This window comes from Cuculus canorus, chromosome 4 (assembly GCF_017976375.1).
Source record: "Cuculus canorus isolate bCucCan1 chromosome 4, bCucCan1.pri, whole genome shotgun sequence".
Taxonomy (NCBI): domain Eukaryota; kingdom Metazoa; phylum Chordata; class Aves; order Cuculiformes; family Cuculidae; genus Cuculus; species Cuculus canorus.
In genome coordinates, this window is record NC_071404.1 from 20,630,269 (window position 1) to 20,648,292 (window position 18,024).

Here is an 18,024-nt window from a genome sequence, read left to right on the forward strand (position 1 = left end):
TAAGAAACTGGTTAGATGGTCATATTCAAAGTGTAGTGGTCAACGGCTCAAAGTCATGACGGAGATCCGTGACAAGTGGTGTCCCTCAGGAGTCCATACTGGGACTGGTGCTGTTCAATACCTTTATCAACGATATAGACAGTAAGATGGAGTGCACCCTCAGCAAGTTTGTGGATGACACCAAGCCAAGTGGTGTAGTTGCCACACCAGAAGGACAGGATGTCATCCAGAGGTACCTGGACAGACTGGAGAAGTGGGGCTGTGAGAACCTCATGAGGTTCAACAAGGCCAAGTGTAAGGTCCTGCACCTGGGTCAGGGCAATATCCCCATTTTCAGTACTCGATGGGAGGTGGTGTGATCGAGAGCAGCCCTGCAGAGAAGGACTTGAAGGTGCTGGTCTATGAGAAGCTCGACATAAGCTGGCAACGTGAGCTCACAGCCCAGAAGGCCAACCATATCCTGCACTGCATCAAAAGAAGCGTGGCCAGCAGGTCAAGGGAGGTGATTCTGCCCCTCTATTCCTCTGCTCTAGTGAGACCTCACCTGGAATACTGTGTCCAGTTCTGGAATCCTCAACATAAGAAGGATATGGAGCTGTTGGAACAGGTCCAGAGGAGGGCTACAAAGATGATCAGAGGTCTGGAGCACCTCCCATAAGAGGACAGGCTGAGAGAGTTGGGGTTGTTCAGCCTGGAGAAGAAAAGGCACCAGGGAGACATTATAGTGGCCTTCTAGTACCTGAAGGGCCTACGAGAAAGCTGGAGAGGGACTATTTACAAAGGCTTGTAGTGATAGGATGAGGGGGAATGGGTATAAACTGGAGAGGGGCAGATTTAGAGCAGACATAAGGAGGAACTTCTTCACTATGAGAGTGGTGAGACACTGGCATAGGTTGCCCAGGGAAGTTGTGGCTGCCCTATCCCTGGAAGTGTTCAAGGCCAGGCTGGATGGGGCCCTGGGCAGCCTGATTTAGTGGGATGTCCCTGCCCATGACAGGGGGGTTGGAACTAGATGATCTTTAAGGTCCCTTCCAACCCAAACTATTCTATGATTCTATGAACCGGTTAACAATGAGATATGAAGCAAGGAACAGTTAAAACTGCTGTGTTCCAGGGAAACATCTGAGAGAGCCAGAAGTGTGACTCCTGACAAGACATTTCTTCTTGGTGGAGGAAGAGAAGTCCAGGCCTGTCAACCCATCCATAAGGCAAGGTGCTCATTTTTTCTCTCTCCCAAAGAGAGGGGTTTCAGATATCAGTTTTATAACTTTTGAAAACTTCCTGGTGCCTCTTGGCAAGGTGGGACTAAATCAGTTAGTGGGTGTTGATTGCCCCTTGGCCAGGCCACTTGTCTTGTCAGAAGCAGGGACTTCGCTGTTTCCAGCTCCTTCGAGGTGGGGAGCTCAGCCTGCACTTTTGGGGGGGTTTCTGCTCTGAACTGAAGCAGCACCAGGCTGAGGGTCCTCCGTCTCACCCCAGGTGCCTCTGAGCTGATAGGAGTGTGAGACCATCACCCAATCTATCTGCTTTACTAGATGCATTGTCTGTTTTCTGATCACACCTTTTTCCAGCCACTCTCTTTTGCAAAAAACAAGTTTATTTTGCCGTTCACAGGAATTAATAAACCTATTGTACCACAGCAACAAATTCTCACATCTAGGCCTTCATATATTATTATTTCTTAATCATCTCTATGGTGTACAAAGTTGGTAAAAACATCTATTTAAAGTCTTAATGTTGCTTCTGGAATAACTGACACTGCTTTAGAATATACATTGAATTTTAACAGTAGTTAAAATAAGCATAGAAGAAGTTTGTGACAGACTCATAGATCCAGAGCAACAGGCATAGCTCCTTAGAGCACAAAGCTGATGCAACCTCTTTCAAGTCCTTTTAGATACACCAGAAATACACTACAGAAAATATAATCTAGAAACTTCAGCAAATGGGAATGGTGCAGCTGGACTTCTCTTTATATTGAACAGGAGCCTGTTCTGCTATTAGTGTGTTATGTTTCCTTTTTTAACCTAAAAATTTCCATTGTTGTGGGACGGTGAAAACAATGGAGCTAGGCAGACATGGATTTTAGGGTGTCTTTATTTTAAACCCAGTCTTGCAGTCACTTATTTGAAGTCAAGCAATGTTGCTTAGGTTTGACATGGTTTTGGAACCTAACTGTACAGATGTTTAATCCTCTGATTACATAAAAGGGAAAGAGTTGCTTAAGTACTGCTGCTGCATCGTATGCTTTATGGAGTTAGCCATTTTTCTGAGAATGGTATCTCTTAATTGATAGGAAAGATCTAATTTCTCCTTTCTTTTTTTTTTTGGCTTGCAATCATAGAGCATTGGCTGCTAATCTCCCCTCATGCGGTGCATGCTGTTTGTCATCAGAACCAAAGCTGAGGTTTTGCAGCACGTACAATCAACAGTTGAGCAACAGGGAACCTTTCCTGTATTATGCTTTGCATACCATTAAGTTTGGGGACACTGTTACTCACTTTATTCTAGTGAGTTCGTTGTTAGTTAGAGTTCATGTGTATTTAGTATGTTTAAATATCCCATGGCGTTCTGGAACAGTGTAGTTCAAGTCAACACTCTATCTTTCTTCACCCTGGTGATAACTGCTGATATTTGCAAAACACTGTATATCACCCTGTCTGGATGTTGGGGATTAAAACTCTCCAAGACAGGTGAATGTGGTACAATGCACTAATGGGGCCACAGTGCAAGGGCGCTTGAAGAGTACTGCTGCTGCCACTGTGGGGTGGCACTATCTCCAGACTAATTACAATGTTCTCTCCGCAGCTATAATTAGGTGATGCTGTTACACTATTTTAGTTCTGGAGCTGGTCTGGCAGTAGTTCATCAAACCTAAATGCTGACTCCTTTGGACATGTAAATATATAGTATAGTATAGTGTAGTGTAGTATAGTATAGTATAGTATAGTATAGTATAGTATAGTATAGTATAGTATAGTATAGTATAAATAGTACAGTAGTAAGGGTTGCAAGGGACTTGAAAGACCATCTAGTTCCAACCCCCCTGTCATGGGCAGGGACATCCCACTAAATCAGACTGCACAACGCCCCATCCAGCCTGGCCTTGAACACCTCCAGGGATGGGGCATCCACAGCCTCCCTGGGCAATCTGTTCCAGTGTCTCACCACTCTCATAATGAAGAAATTCCTCCTTATGTCTGCTCTAAATCTGCCCCTCTCCAGTTTATACCCATTCTCCCTGGTCCTATCCTCACAAGCCTTTACGAATACCCCTCTCCAGCTTTCCTATATATCTCAGTAAAGGTCAATGGTAAACAACAAGCTTGGACTGCAGTCCAGTCTACGTTACAATTGGAAACATGTTGGGGGTTTCTCCAATTTTCTTCTTCTTGGGGGACCATTCTTTAGTATTCACAGTGCTTTGCTTCTTCTGTGTTCTGGCCTCTCCCCACTGCCTTTGCTAAGGAAGCTAAATCTTCCCAAGGAGAAGACTCACCGCTGCTATGCCTAATGTCTTCAAGTCCTTCAGCCTAGTCTAGTAGACAGGAAAGATGTTTATCTCTGCCTTCTAGGAATAACTGAGATTAATCCCCTGATATAACCCATCAGCCAGCAGGGGCCACAGTGTACTGGATTCAGAAAATTAGTTTAGGGAAAGAATTCAAATGAGAAAATGTTTGTAGTCTGCCTCCTCAACCAGCAGAGAGAAAAGCTGGTTTTGCAGGGGTTCTGTGTTATGATGCTACCTTTTGAACACCTTCTGGAGGAGCAGATTTCTTGCCACTGATTGTGAATGACTGGGAAGTAGCAAGAGTAAGCTTGCAAGGCTAAAGCTAGCTATCCCAGTGCCTCTCTTGGTTACCAGTTCTCAGGTTTATTACATCATTTGTCTGATTTTGTCTAATTTTAACAAAAGCATGCAATCACGTGCCCTTCTGCAATTCCCAATTGTTCCTCTCTTCTTTCTGCATGATAAATCTTGCTGTGCCTTTCTGTCTCCTTCAGCTTCAAAATTATACCCAAGACTTTCTACAATGAAGGTATATATTGTCAGCACAAACCCTATGCAATAAGAAACCAGTAATTCTTTTGGCCTGAGCACATTCGATGTATATAGCTATATAAAGAACTGGCCTAATACCAGTATCTGAAGGTAGACCTGCCAAGGGTGATGCAAGGCTGATGCAGATGGATTGCTTCTTGCACCTTTGTGTATTGCTTAGTGTTTTAAATAATATCATAGAATAGTTTGGGTTGGAAGGGACCTTAAAGATCATCTGGTTCCAACCCCCCTACCATGGGCAGGGACATCTCCCACTAGATCAGGCTTCCCAAGGCCCCATCCAACCTGGTCTTGAACGTCTCCAGGGATGGGGCAGACACAACGTCCCTGGGCAACCTGTTCCAGGGCCTCACCACTCTCATAGTGAAGAAATTCCTCCTTATGTTTGCTCTAAATCTGCCCCTCTCCAATTTATATCCATTCCCCCTCATCCTATCACCACAAGCCTTTGTAAATAGTCCCTCTCCAGCTTTCTTGTAGCCCCCTTCAGGTACTGGAAGGCTGCTATAAGATCTTCTCTGAGCCTTCTCTTTTCCAGGCTGAACAACCCCAACTCCCTCAGCCTGTCCTCTTATGGGAGGTGCTCCAGCCCCTGATCATCTTTGTAGCCCTCCTCTCGACCTGTTCCAACAGCTCCATATCCCTCTTATGTTGAAGATTCCAGAACTGGACATGGTATTCCAGGTGAGGTCTCACTAGAGAGGAATAGAGGGGCAGAATCACCTCCCTCGACCTGCTGGCCACGCTTCTTTTGATGCAGTGCAGGATATGGTTGGCCTTCTGGGCTGCGAGCTCACATTGCCAGCTTATTTCGAGCTTCTCATAGACCAGCACCTTCAAGTCCTTCTCTGCAGGGCTGCTCTCAATCATATCATCCCCCATCCTGCATTGAAACTGCATATTGCCCCGACCCAGGTGTAGAACCTTGCACTTGGCCTTATTGAACCTCATGAGGTATCTTTCTTATCCATAAGTTGAAAAGGAGAGTCCTTGTGTGGAGATGAGTGAAATGCAGGTGTCAGGACTTTGTAAGGTTTTATTTTATATTTCTAGACTATGCCAATAAAGTGACTGTAACGTTAGTATTTATAGAGCTTAGCCTCTGAAGAGAACAGTGATAACCCAGGCAGCCCACAATTAACAGAAAGCAGCTCAATCTATTTTAGATAATATTTTATGGAGAGGAATGAAACAGGTCTAGGAGGTATCCATGTTTTTCCTGTGACTGGAAAGGAATCTCAGTGTTTCTGTTACTCCAGGGAGCATTTTCCATGAGGAGCCCCAAACCCTAACTCTCCCCATGCTGTGCTGTCCTTGCGGACAGTTGTTCTGCAGAGAGTTGTCCTACACAAAGGGTTTTCTGCCTTGGAGAGTTGGCTGTGGAGAGTTGTCCCTTTCTGGGGTCTGTCTTCAAACCCCTGCAGATGTCTGCATCTGCTTCAAAACCAGCTCTGCTGCTGAGTTGCTTAGGTTATCAATTCCTGATCCTTTCAAGTGCAAATGAGCAATTGCTATTCAAATGACCTTGTCCACAGGCATTTTCATCGCTGTGGTTGGAAGAAGATAGACAGTCAAGCCTTGCTGGGAGTTACTCACGAACTAAGCTTTCTGGGCTCACATCCCACAAAACTTTCCTCTTGTTTGAACAGCAGTCCAGTTCCCAGTTAAAGAAACCTTTCCATCAGCCATTTTAGCATTAAAAAAATATATGAATCACAAAGAGTTTTGACAAACCAGTATTCCCTAGAAGCAGAAGGTCCCAAATACTCCAACTCTAACCTCCTTTCCTGACTCCTTGGAGTTTTAGGCAATGCTTCAGAAAGGCAGCTTGAGTGATCTGCTCCCATTGCTCTGAGGTGCTCAAATGACAAAATCCTGAATATATTGCCAGTGGGACACTGGAGTTGTATGTTGTTCCATCAAGCTGTGATGAATGACTTGAAAGATTTAATTTCTGTTTCCAAGTTCCTGATTACCTTTATGTACACTATGTTTGAATACAAGCTGTGTTTACTGTGGCTTTCTACAAAATATAAGTGACAAATTATGCAAACAGTATTGAATCAAGTGTAAGAAAAACAAAGTCAATTGAAAGGACTTAAAGGTGAAGGGTGGTAGAGCAGCTTTCTTTCTCAGGGTCCTTCAGCAGGGTCATGCTGAGATCCATCAAACTCATTGGTTTCTGTATTGGGTAAGGCTCGTGTTGCACCAGCCAGCCTGACCAGGTTCCTAGGAAAGGTGGGAGGACTTTCCTATGAACTTTTGAAGCTTCTGGTTGTGTACTCAAGGGCTATGGTGTGGTTTTCTTCTCCTCAGAGGCTTTCTATATCCTGGTCTTTTAATCTGAGGATGGGCATGGGAGACCTAACGCTGCACGTTTAGCAGCCACCCTGAGCTGACTCTGTTTGCTTGTGCCTTTTGCTGTGAACAGTAGTCCTGAACTCAGCAGGTGTTAGCTTTCAGAGGCATGAGCTGTGTGACTTGGCACCAGATGAAGGTTATGCCAGCTGCTCTGCATGACAGACTGAATAAAATTTCTCTTCTGTCACACAGGAAAGTGTTTACTATAATGACAGAAAGCATCCCCATTTTGCTCCCCAGGCATTTTTGACACACTACTTTGTGTGCAACTGCGTTTGGTGAATAAGGGTTTCCAGCGAGTTCCTGTGCTGCATGTACAATCCTAGACACAGTGTGCTCTTATATGCTATTATTTGATGTAACAGCAGCTGAGGTTATGACATGCTATATAAATCAGTTCTCAACTTCAAGACTTATTGAAATAAAGACAATTTTGAAAAGCAATATTGCATTCAAAAGCCTAGATCTTCAAAAGGTTCTTGAGTGTAAAACAAAAGTCTTCTGCACAACTCTTCTTCTGGCTGCAGAAATGATAGGTGTGTTTTGTATTTAAATAGCAGATAATTTGTTTTTGCTTATACACTTGGCACAGGGAGGATCTGCTCCATGATGGTTTTTAGGTAAATGGATTTGTTAAATGTTACTTGAATCACTTCTTCCTTTCTTTCCAACTGAAAAAAATTTGGCTGTCTGGGTATCTGTGTCTCCTGTTGATCACAAAGTCAACAATGCATTTTAGAGGGAAAAAAGAAAAATATTGTTCCTTGGAGAAAATACAGGGTAGCTATTAGGGCCAGAGGTGTGGGAATATATGGACCACACCTGCAATGGCAGCAAGAGCTGCAGTACCTTTGGGAGGCTGCTTAATTGTCAGCTGAAATTTGAAATAATGGACAAAGTGAATTGTGGGTCAGATAGCTTAAATGTCTGCCAGTCCAAAAGGGAGACAACAGGACTGGAAATAGTGAGTGTCAAATGCTATCCAATTAAGAAGGGAGAAAATTATCATCAAACCAATACAGCTGTGTTGTACTGTACAAGGTGTCACAACAATTTTTAAAGCAATGATTACTAACACACAGAGGCTGATAAAACAGAAAGTGAAGTGCAAGTAGGCTGTGCTAACCCACAGATTTTTTAAATAAACATTTATTTTCTAGTCCTGCTGAATTTCTTATCTGTGTTCCTGTGAAACTGTGAGTATATTCTCAGAAATGAAGTAATATCTAAATCTGGAGGAGAAGTATTAGTATCAGAAGTGTATTGTTGGTGAAGAGCTGTCTAACAGAGGCATATAAATCAATCGATATTGAAAAGGTTCAGAGTAACATATCAAAACACCCTGGGGACTGCAGCAAGAGGAATCAGTCTAAACACATATAAAATACAAAATGGGTGGATGGCAAGAATTTTAGCACTCAACTGTTGTTTGCATTAGCTGGAGAAGTAAGTCTAGAGAGTGTTTTGGCTTCCTTTTCTGTAGAACCAGGGTAGTTCTCTTCCAACACTGTAAACTCCAGGTAGCTTTGTTGCCACATCTTAACTTCTAGAATATCGAGCCAAGGATAAAATTCCTTTAGGGAGGCTTGTTCCACCTGCCAGAGTTAGTGCTCCAGCAGAAATGGCCTTAGCATCCAGAACATCCTAATTCACAGCAGAAAAAAAAAAAGAAAAGGTGGACCTGTATACTGCAAACGTTTCCTGCAATCTCTGCAATTTGAAGCCCACAAAAAAACCCTCTGCTTTTTCTTATCTGTGAATAGTTCTACTGTATCACTGGGATCTGCAGACTCGGGAAAGCATCAGCATGATATGCCTTGAGCCTCCTGGTCTGAGAACTTTCTTTCCTTCTGGCTGGTTGTAAACTCTTCAGGGAGGATGGGATCTGCACGTATCACCCTGCTTGTCACAGCTGGTGAACATGACAACAAATTACCGCGCAGCTGGATTTGCTGGTGGCCAAGATCGAGGACCAGCTAACACTTTAACAAGGGTGACTATGCAGAGATCACTTCATCGCTTATCCCCCTTCCCTCCCTCCATCCATGCCTGTCCTTGTAAACTGCTTATCAAGCTGACAGATGCATGATTTACAGGGCTTGGTAACACTGCTGTGCCATTCCCCAGCCCTGCCAGCTCTTCCTTGTCACCTGGCTGTGAACTCCCAGTTTATTCCCAGAGGATAATCCACTTTTGCCGGCTCTGGCCTGTTACACCAGGAAGGCTGCACAAGAGCAGCCCCAATGTGCTGAATCACTCCTGCATCTCCTGGAGCAACCGCTGCAGCTGAAGTGAGATGAGTCCTGGGACTGCTCCTGCCTGCAATGGATTCACCTCCTCTGCCAGCAGTGGGCTGCTGCAGTCAGCCTGCCCTGGGACATGTTTCCTTGCTACATGTTCACCGCAGCAGCGCAAGCTGGAGTGCTGCAGGCAGCCTGGGTGGCTGACCAAGAGACCACAGGGAGTCAGAGGGAAATGCTCCATGGGCAGAAGTGACAGGGTACTGTCACCTGACTGTGAGGTGGCGTTTTGAACAACTCAACAGAATGTTTTTCAGCTTTCTCAAATTGGCGACCCCAATGTGCTGTGCTTTCTGGCACAAATAAAACTGCCACTAAATAATTTCTTTCAAGAAACCACTTTCAGGTAGAAAAAGTTCTCAGAAATCTTTGTTCAGAGTGGACTTCTCACTGTCCTCTCCTTCAACAAAGAATTTTGAACCGAGGAGCACCTGAAATATAGAAAGTTTAAAATCAAGCTTGCAAAATAGAGACATGTTGGTATTTTTGTGTGGTCTGGTCTCTATCCCAGGTAACATTAACTTGTCCTTCACCAGGAATTGCTCTTAACCATTTGTATCTATGTTAATCTTACATCTTCAACCTGCTGTAACAGATTAAACCCCTTTAATGTGAAATGGGCTAAACAAACATAAGATGCTATTATTATAGTATTGTCAGACATAATTAGCATTATGTATGTTGTTTACAGAACACAGGAAAGGTGCTGGAAACTGTTTTATATGTCTCCTGAACAGATCATACTGGCTTTGCATGAATGCTATTTATGGTTTCCTTTAATCTTCAATGCGCAAAACCAGTACCTTAATCTGCCCACATCATAAATACTACACCTATCAGATAGTGAGGGGACTAATACACCAAGAAGCAGTGACTTTACAGAGGAAACATCATTTAGTCAGTAGAGACACAAGAATGTGTTTGATTACAAATAAATGGGTTATAGAAGCTATTTTTTTCTCTCTCACGCTACCCTTTCTTCTGATGGTTTGTGGTCTTCATGTCTGTAATATCCTGCTACGTAAGAGTGCTTCATCTTTGCAGGCAAGTGCATGACGTATCACAGACATGAAAGACAAACTGCAGTTGGTAACAACATTTATGCAGACGGCTTCTATGAGTAAAAGGGGAGGGAGTTGTATTGAGTCTTGTGCACATGGTTGGTGTGGGCAATCATACTGTAACCTGCAGTGGAAACCTTGACTGCTCACTGCTCTTATTTTGGTAGTTTCTACAGCTTGTACTTTGTCACACTACTTATTCGTTCATGAGAAACAGCCATGTGCTTCCCAAGGCACCTCATTTAGAAACTGGTGCTCGATCACCCCCAAGCCTTGCTGTAGCCATTAGAGAGTGAGTTAAATACCCTTGCAGGAGCAGAAGCAGCAAGCACATGCTGGTTCCTCCTTCTCCCCTGCATCCCCACCACCATTTGTCTCTCCAGGCTGCAGTTCGCAGTGACAGGCTTTCATTCTCGTGTTGTCCTTAATGCATCTGAGCTGAAAAAAGTCTTGGTCATTATTCCTGATGCTAAGTTTCAGCGCAGAATAACTGCAGGCATGGAACAATTAAATCCAGTCAAGGGCTTTGTATACAGTAATTATTCTGAAGTGTCTGTTTTGAAACAAAAATCCCAAGCTCTATATTTTACTCTCTTCTATTTTATTCTTTTATATTTTTCAAATAAAACAGATCTATGGACTAAGCTCACATAGTAACATAACAAAGAGCTACAGTGGTATATGGCACATGAAAACCCTTGCTGTGACTAACAGGGAAGGAGGCCTATAAGCCAAATCTTATTTGCTGTAACCAGTAACAGTTTACGTGGCCCGTGGAGCTCAAACTGAGAAATAAAGAGCAGACCAATCCGATCACAGTGTGGTGATCAAGGACAGCACGTAATGTATTTGTAAATGGGCTATACATAATTTATTGTAATTAGCATAAAGTTACAGTTTTACAACTCTGTAAGTCTTGAGTTACACACTAGCTGTAACTGAGACACCTCTTTAAATCTTAATGTATGCAAAAATGACACTTGTTACCTTCAAGTTTTTAAAAAAAGTCCTTCCAGTACAATTAAGAAGCAATTCTTGTTTTCTTGCTGCACTAATTTATGCTTGCTGCTTAAACAAAACCCCAATTTTAAAGTAATTAAAGTCTTAGGTTTGTGATATTGTAATTTTTATCGATAGTGCAACAATTTTAATAAAAGTGCATTAATGGAATATTAAGACTATGTTCCCACAGAGTGATAGAGATATTTAGTAAGACTCAAAAGCAACAGCTTATTTAGGTCATATTATGTCAGGAAATTAAGGCTCATCAATAAGCATAATACTTAGGCTTAAGTTTGAAGAGGCTTTTGATAGCAGCCAAACAATACATGCAGAAGTTTACCAACCAATTTTTTTTAGAGAGGTATAATTATATTTTCCTGTGCAGAGAAATTGTTCATAATAATTGAAATAGTTAACAACATCCACCTTTTGCAGCACAAAGATGATCTCTGATGAGGGGTCACGTCTTTGGATTTAACAGTCAGCCAAAGTAGGGATCCGTTTACTTTAGGAGAACGACTAAGGATGGCGTTAGGTATCCTTGAAGTAGCTCTCTGTATTTCCAAGAAATGTTCAAATTCCTGTTTCATGTATTCAGCTTATGAAAGGGACAGAAAATATTTTCCTGTGATTTGATTTTTAAATCCCTCAGTCCCCCCTTGAAGCTCCTCTCTGCAGATATTCAGCCCAAAAATTCAGAGATTTATTCAATACCTTTGGGTTCTGCCTTGTGTGCCCCAACACAAAAGGCTGTTATATGTTTTCCTTTCCTTTCCTATACGTAAAAAGACACGGCTGTAGTAAAAACACTTGTGTCGGTTCCTGTTTTCTAACGGTAACAGACACAGAAAAGCCTGCATAATGGCTAAGGCTGAGGGTTGTGAGGATATGCTTTGTGTCTTGGATTCCTCTTTAGATTTACGTTGTGCCTATTACAATCTTACTTTGGAAAAGCAAATATTGGTCTCATTACTCACTTAATTACCCCTTATAAAGCCAAAAATATTTACATAAAAGGATGAACTGTAAACAAATAAACAGCAGCTACTGCCTGTGTACCTTGGTCTGTCTCATGTCCTACATATGTGCATGTAAGTTTTTCTAAGCCAGTAGGAATTGTAATTCTGTGTCATGCTAAATGTTAATTTTCAGTAATTCCCAAGAAGCTATGCTGTTAACAGGTGGAGATTGTCTTCTTACTCTAGTGATGTCACTCATTACATGCATCTTGAAGACAAGCGCCTGAAGTCTGTAGTCACAGGAACAGAGTTATTTTAAAGAAACAAAAAAGTATTGCATTTGCCCATGTGTAATTCATTGTGAAGGCTGATGACCAACATCCAATTTAAACTATAAGGAGACTGAAGATGGTTCCTTCACCACTTACAGTGTCATCTTTCCAAGAATAAAATCCTCCAAAACCATCCACAGTTTTTACAGATGACAGTAAGACCGGATCAAGACGGTTTACGTGGGAGAAGTTACTGTGGTAGAAGGATAGGATTTTTTTGGTGTGTGGAACAGAGAGGTCTTCTAATTGCAAGATCTCACAACTATGCAGCAAAACTAGTTTGCCTAATGCAGTAAGAAAATTACTGTAGTGCTCACTCCAGAGAGGGCCATCCTCTGACCTGACTTGCCCTGAGTTCCTTTACTGATTATTCTGGCAGAAATACTAGATGATAATAATGGTTAATTGCTTATGAGCATATTTTAAGGAAAGTTACCGTATTTGAGATTTCTTGCATATCAAATGGTTTAGTTCTGCTATTAATTTTTCAGATTTAGATTAAAGATATACACAGAACTAGTGTGTTGGATAATTAGTGGTATTCAAAGTAAGTTCAAAAAACCCAAACAATTCTCTCATCCTATGGCAACAGATCACCTTTGGGTAACTCACCTACTGTTGTCCAAAAGCTGCTTCAGGGATAAAAATACAGAAAAGAGATACTGCCATGCATTTTGCAACAATAAGTAACAAACTGTGTCATTGATGACATAATTTGTGATGTTTGAGCTGGAGTCTGAGACGTTACATACGTTGTTTGAAAAGTACAATTCTGTATAGAATTAGTGCCCTTTGAAAGAGTAGTATGTTTTCTGGAGAGTATTCTGGCAAAAGTCATCATTTTAAGTCATTCTCAAATCCATCTTTTAGGCAGAAGTCACTTACGTAGAAGGCAAACAAGTGGTGTACGTTTACAGTGTTGAGTACGTGGCAGTTTTGCCTGAAAAACTGCTCCACCAGCAGTGCATGGGGGCCAGAAGGCTGTACGACACAGATGCAGAAGAAGTGGACAGGTTGGAACAGTGAGGTGAGTCTTCAGTGTAAACATACTCAGCTGGCTGACGGTAATCATACTTGCTCATCCTGCTAGTGGCAACACCGTGTGCAGTGTCAGCCAAGGGTTAACAAATTGTGTAGGAAGAAAACAATAGATTTCCTTAAAAAAAACCCCTTTGAACTGTCTGTGAATAATAAAGGAGTCAGCAATGCCTACTTTCCCAAAGCACTTTGAGATCTGTAAATTGAGGTTTACATAAGAGTGTAAATATTATTTATTTAAGAGCTCTCACATTTCCCTTCAATTCTATTCTTCTCCCTTTTCCCTGTTTGCTGGGAAGATGTTATTTGCATTCATGAATAAGTGTCCAAAGTGGGAGGCAACAGGAAGATGTGGAATATAAGATTGGTTGAGACAATGAATAGGAACAGGGAGGAGAAGGGGTGTGGAATGGGGGCGAGATGAGGGGAGAGTAAAGAAAGGTTAGCAAGAGGGGAATAATATAGGGTTTCTTATGTGAGTAAAATTTTCTTACCCTAAAGCATCAGCAGATCTTTGGTTTAGGGTTCTCTATTTTAATGGACATTTCTTAAAACTTTCAGTTAAACATGCAGGACAAACAATAGAAGTTTAGGGTAGTAATTATAAGAAAAATTTTAAAAATTTATATGGGCCTTGGTTGTGAAAGTATGTGATGTCATTCATATTTTTAGCACTCTGGCTGGAATAAAACTCAGGCTACTGGTAGTGCCATTTTTTTCACGTCTACCATGTTTTAGTCTGTGTCATTTTGCCTGTTGTTATGCCTGCCCTGGGAGACGGTAAGAAGGCTTGTCTCACTGATGGGCTGCGCGTAGCTCCTACAGCTACAAACCCAAGTAGGTTCCCCTACGCTTGTAGTGCAGGCTCTGGGTGAATAGTCCCTTACCTGTTCATAACTGTCAAGAATAGGGACTGGTGTATGGTAGTAGCAAAACATTGACAAACAGGAAGATAAAATAAGATACTCTATGAAGAATAAAAACAAATGTAATATGTGACTTTAACTGAAAACATAGCTGTCACAGAGGATATGAACAAAATAAACATACTAACTTGCATCCCAAGGACACATTTGTACAGACAAAAGTATTTGAGGTGTGGTTGTAATGAGAATAACCTGGTTCCATAGTGAAGGGGCTGCTCAATTATTATAAGACCAAAACAGAGTTCGTTTTTGCTTTCAAACACATCTAACTGTCTGAAGTTTTTGGCTGTATTATTCCTTTATAGAAACTGTCTTTCCTGTATTGAAATATTTCTTTTCCTTTTTGTGCCTGAAAGCCCTTCCTGTAGTTTTTTAATTTGTGACTCCTTCATTTCACATTTTATTTACCCCTCCTGCTCCTGGCACTGCCTCTGCTGAATGTTGCCTCTTTCTGACTTTATTCATTACTCAGCTCTGGAACTATGTTACTACCATAACTCCATTAATTTTTTGTGTATCATTTATATGGGAAGAAATGCAGAGTATTGTAATGCAGAACCCTGTAATACATTCCAGGTTCTTTATATATTAAATGAAGCGTTTTCTTGTTGCTGTCAAAGCATTCTTAGGAGTTCTTCTTTACTGTTCCCAAATATGGCAATAATACTGGGCAAAAAAATTCTCTGAGGATGCATTGCAGTCAAAACCACCTAAAGCAGAAAAGCAAAAGGTAACTAAAAGGAGGCAATTTCTTGGTATGCATTGGAGTTTCAAAGACAAATTTGCACTTCTTAATAGAAAATAAACTAATTAATCAACAGCAAAGTTGTAGCATTTACATTGTGTTCCAAAATCAAAGCGTCCCTTATAATGTCAGAGTCAGAGTCTGCTATAAATATTGATCCCTTATAAAAGCCCAAGCATATATTAATATGGAATTTAATATTCACAAAACACATATTATTGGGTGCTTTCATTAATAAGCTTCATTGCTAAAATGTTTAAATGCAAAATACTTTCAGACAAGAGAGAAAGCCAGGGCTTAAATTCTTCCAGGTAACTGCGGGAAGAAGGAACGTGTTCTTCAGCTGTGTGGGGGTAAGTTCCTAACCAAATAACTGTTAAGACTGTCATTCATATTGTAATCGGCTCTGGTGTCTCACTTTAATGATAAAGCTTTGTGTTTTTCATTTGGAAGATGGAAGGCTAATTGACACTAAAGCAATTCTCTAATTTAATCAACAAGACTTGTTTGAGGATTCTGAACAAGTTAAAACAATGTTTTTCCAAATGATGGAAACAATACCAATTCTTGTCAGTAAAGAGATGTGTAGCTGTTTCCTAGTGTCCCAACATCTCGAATGCATAGTAAATGTTTAGCTGTGAATTCATTGGATTTGTAGGACATTGAAAATTAAATTAAACTGTAAGAGATTTCTCTCCTTATATTAGCTGAGACTCTCACTCAGGCATTCTGTCTTTTGAAGCTGTGTCTCCTAAAAAAGCAAACCTCATCATATGGATACTATTTTTAGTGATGAATAGCCATTTCTTTTACTTTCCTTTAATTATTTTTATTTTAGTTGTCCCTTAGATACACTCAGTTTACTGTACTAGGGCCTGGACCTTAAAGCTGAATAGGGTAGACACTTGCACAGCAAGTTGCTCATCTATGTGGGAGAACTGTAAGGGAGTTGATAGTGCAGATCTGTTATGGAGATATGTTTCTTGCCTGTGTTATAACTTCTTGCAACATAGAACAGTGACTGAACAGGGTTCACCTCTCACAGAATTTGCACATGCCAGGAATTTTTTCTCATTCTGTGTTTGAGACATTTTCTGTGGTCGCATCTCCTGCTAGGGGTTAGACTACCACAGGTATTGTCCCAAGTAATTGCAGAGTAAATCAAAACCTTTGTGATAGGAAATCATGACCCTGGAAATGTTCTTGCTTGCTTTGTTTTATTAAATATTTCCTATCGAAAACTGTTTTTTGAATTCAGTTGGTTCAAAGTAATTGCAGAGTAAATCAAAACCTTTGTGATAGGAAATCATGACCCTGGAAATGTTCTTGCTTGCTTTGTTTTATTAAATATTTCCTATCGAAAACTGTTTTTTGAATTCAGTTGGTTCAAAGTAAACCTGGAAGGGGAAGAATGACATTGGGTTATTCTTTCTTAGCAGCAGCATCTTTTGAATCATAGAATCATAGACTCTGTGCTGAATGCATGAAAAGCACTCTGGGCTATTGCTCTGACTGCCCTGATGTCCCAGGAAGATTTTCAACCTCCTCTCATTCAATCCTGAGTGAGGGAAATGCCTCTGGGACAAATAACACCCACCTTCATCCCCTGTGGTTAGCTTCTTACAGAGACTCCTTCTGCAGAAGGTCCACTCTGAACTTCCAAAGACAATCTGTAGAACTCCTGCCTGTGTCTGAGTGATTGTTTTTTCTTTCTCAAAGGTTATTTTTTGGGGAATATGGTGTGTCTGGTCTAGGACTGTTGCCTTCCCAAAAGATTAACATCGTCAGCACATAGTATTGTGCTTAGCAAATGAAATGAGCAGTGTTGGGATAAAAATGCAGTGGAAGATGTCACTGAGCACTGGCTAAGCCCTGACTCAGTACCTGGAATGTCCCCACCTTGTACCTTTTCACTGTTAGAGCTGGGTTTCACAAGCAGTTAATCAGAAAAGAATAACCCACAGCTCAGAGAAACACAAGAAAAGTTTCATCTGATTTCCTACATGTGGAGCATCAATGAAAAACTACTGTTTTTAGATGAAATGTTTAAGTACACTTGTATTAAGAAAACTGAGCCTATTAACTACCATGGTGGACTTTGGGTCAATTTCCCCATCACTTCTTTCCACTTTGGACTGTTCTCTGCTTCACAAGAAGAAAACTTGGTTTCCTTTCCATAGCCATCTGTGCGCAAAATGTAACTGGGAAAGGCGAGGCAGGGCTGGTGCTTTCATCCTCAAGCTCCAAGGTCAGCTGTGCCCAGGGGGCAGTGGGGGACACTTCGTCAGAGACACCGTACCCAGGGGAGGTGCTTGGCAATTTTGCTGCCACAATGCGAGGCTCCATATGGAGCTTTTACAGAGGTTTTTATGATCACCACTTATTAAACACTTCTGATGCCAACGCAGGTGAAGAGTAAGTTCTGACTCACAGCTCCAAAGGCTGAGTGGGACTGAAAGATGCAAAAAGCAAGAGTTTTATTTTTCTAAGTTACTAAGTCGCTAAGCTGCTGGGAGATATGACAGTGTACAGGCAGACAAAGTGGATCTGCTGATTGGGCTGATGGTTTACAACTTATTTTCTCAGTATATGTTGCCTGTTGAAACAGTAAAAATTCGAAGATAGTAAAGCCACAGTACCAAACAAAGCCCTCACCGCCAGCTCCACATTAAGCTCATCAGTAAAACAGACAGCAGTGCTGGTCACTGCTTTGTCTATTCTGTAATGTCATACTGTATTTATTGCATAACTTGTCTATGTATCATATAGTGTTCTTCCTCGCTAGCATTGTGAATGTAATTATCAAAGCTGTCTTTACATCTTTAAATCTCATTTAGAAGGAGAGCCACAGCCAAAATGCTAATGAGCTGATTGTAAACATTGAGCACTGATAAGAATGAAACTCCATCCTCTGTTCTCAAAGAAGTTCTTACGTGTTTCCTACTTACACCGCTTTTTATCTGATTCTCCTTCACTTCTGTTCTTAGGCAGATTATTAGGCACCTCAACAGACAACCAACAATACTACATCTTCTTCATGACCTTCTGACAGATTTTTGAGATTGCAAAATATTTTTGAAAATTATTGGAAAAGAGATTACTGAATGATCAGTCTGACTGCAATTTTTCAGGCTGGAACAAACCGTTTCCCTGCATTCCCATGAATACGTCAGTAACTCGTACTTAAATGCTGATGGGACATTTTTTAGAATGGGATAAGCGTGAAGTAGCCCA